The sequence below is a fragment of the Rhinopithecus bieti genome, unplaced genomic scaffold, assembly GCF_001698545.2.
Source record: "Rhinopithecus bieti isolate Rb0 unplaced genomic scaffold, ASM169854v2 scaffold_29855, whole genome shotgun sequence".
NCBI lineage: Eukaryota > Metazoa > Chordata > Mammalia > Primates > Cercopithecidae > Rhinopithecus > Rhinopithecus bieti.
Window position 1 is genome coordinate 260,840 of NW_016813109.1, and position 2,623 is coordinate 263,462.

The window sequence follows — 2,623 nt, forward strand, 5'->3', positions numbered from 1 at the left end:
TTTTTTTTGAGAGGCAGTCTTGCTCTGTCGCCCAGGCTGGAGTGCAGCGGCATGATCTTAGCTCACTGAAAGCTCTGCCTCCCGGGTTCAGGCCATTCTCCTGCCTCAGCCTCCCAAGCAGCTGGGACTGCAGGTGCCTGCCACCACACCCGGCTAATTTTTTGTATTTTTAATAGAGACAGGGTTTCACCATTTTAGCCAGGATGGTCGCGATCTCCTGACCTCGTGATCCATCCACCTTGGCCTCCCAAAGTGCTGGGATTACAGGGGGGCCCCCCCGTGCCTGGCCAATTTTTTTTTTAAATTTTTTTTTTTTTTTTTGAGACGGAGTCTCGCTCTATTGCCCGGGCTGGAGTGCAGTGGCTGGATCTCAGCTCACTACAAGCTCCGCCTCCCAGGTTTACGCCATTCTCCTGCCTCAGCCTCTCGAGTAGTTGGGACTACAGGCGCCCACCACCGCGCCCGGCTAGTTTTTTGTATTTTTTTTTAGTAGAGACGGGGTTTCACCGTGTTAGCCAGGATGGTCTCGATCTCCTGTACTCTTGTTCCGCCCGTCTCGGCCTCCCAAAGTGCTGGGATTACAGGCTTGAGCCACCGCGCCCGGCCATCTTTAAATTTTTATAAGTTATCTCGTGTGTGTGTGTGTGTATATATATGTGTGTGTGTGTGTGTGTGTGTGTGTGCGTATGTATCCTCCTGAGTAGCTGGGACTACAGGCACATGTCACTACGCCCAGCTTTTTCATTTTTTGTAGAAACAGGGTCTCACTATATTGCCCAGTCTGGTCACGAACTCCTGGCCTCAAGCAATCGTCTTGTGTTGGCTTTCCAAAGTGCTGAGATTACAGGCATGAGCCACTGTGCCCAGCTCAATTGCATTTTTTTTTTTTTTTTTTTTTGATGAAGTCTTGCTCTGTCACCCAAGCTGGAGTGCAGTGGTGCGATCTTGGTCACTGCAATCTCCACCTTCTGTGCTCAAGCGATTCTCCTGCCTCAGTTTCCCTAGAAGCTGGGATTACAGGCATGTGGCACCGCGCCCGGCTAATTTTTGTATTTTTAGTAGAGTTGAGGTTTCACCATGTTGACCAGGCTGGTTTCGAACTCCTGACCTCAGGTGATCCATCCACCTCAGCCTCCCAAAGTGCTGGGATTACAGGCGTGAGCCACTGTGCCCAGCTGCATCTGTAGATAAGAATTATTGAAAAAAGAAAAACAACCATAGTACCATCATCAAACCTAAACACATTTAAAAATAATTCCTTCACATTAACTATATACTCCATGTCTACGTGTTCAACTGTATTGAGTTTTAGCAAATATTTTTTCTTCATCCATTGTGTTAAGTGGATTTTTTCTCCTTTAATTTGTTAAAGTAGTATAATTTAATAGATTTTCTTATGTTTAACATTCCATTTTTGAATTCCAGAAATTAAACACAACTAGGTCATGGTATATATATCTTTCCTTGAATTTAATATGCTAGTATTTCATTTGGAAGCTCTGCATCTATGATCATAAATGATATTGCTCTACTGTATTTTTTATTCAGTGCTTATGAAGTTTTGATATTATAGTTAAGATCCTAATGAAGTGAGTTGAGTAGCTGTATTTCTTAGGGTAAAAGCTAAGCTCCTATAACAACACCACCACCACCACCAAAAACACTCAAATATGGTTGTTTAAATAAGATGGAAGTGTACTTCTTGCTCATACTCTAGAAATGAATGGTCCAGGCTGATGGGGCAATTCTGCTCGGTATAGTCATTTGGAGACCTGAGGGTTTCCTGTTTCATTTCTGTGCCATCTCCTAAAGGTGTTTGTCTTCATCTACACGGCAACACAGGTTCAGCTCTGTATGTGTGCAACCCTCAGGAAAGGGAGGATAGGAAAGAGGAGGGTGAGCAATTTCCTTTGAAGCAAATGTTGTCCCCTTGATTCATACATTCAAGTTTTAACTCCCAGTAACTCAGAATGTGACCTTATTTGAAAATAGGTTCATTACAGATATAATTGGTTACTTTAAAGTGATATTGGAGTAGGGTGGGCCACTAATCCAATGTGACTGGTGTCCTTATAAAAAGAGGAAATTTGGGCCAGGCACAGTGGCTCACACCTATAATCCCAGCACTTTCCTAGGCCGAGGAGGGAGGATCACTTGTGGCCAGAAGTTGGAGACCAGCCTGGGCAACAGAACAAGATCCCATCTTTATTAACAATAAAAATTAAAAAAAAAAAAAATTAGCTGGGTGTGGTGGCACACGCCTGTAGGTCCCAGCTACTTGGGAGGCTGAGGTGGGAGAATCACTTTAGCCTGAGAAGTTGAAGCTGCAGTGAACCATGATGGTACTACTGCACTCCAGCCTGGGTGACAGAGTGAGACCCCATCTCAAAATAAAAAAAAAAAAGAGGGGTGGGGGAATTTGGACATACCTGAGGGAAAACACCATGTGAACATGAAGGTAGAGAGACACCAAGGAATGCCACAGATTGCAGGGTGGAACAGACTTCCCCTCACAATCCTCAGAAGGAACCAACCCTACTGACACCTCGATCTTGGACTTCCAGCCTCCAGAACTGTGAGGGAATACATTTCTTTTTTTTTTTTTTTTTTTTTTTTTTTTTTT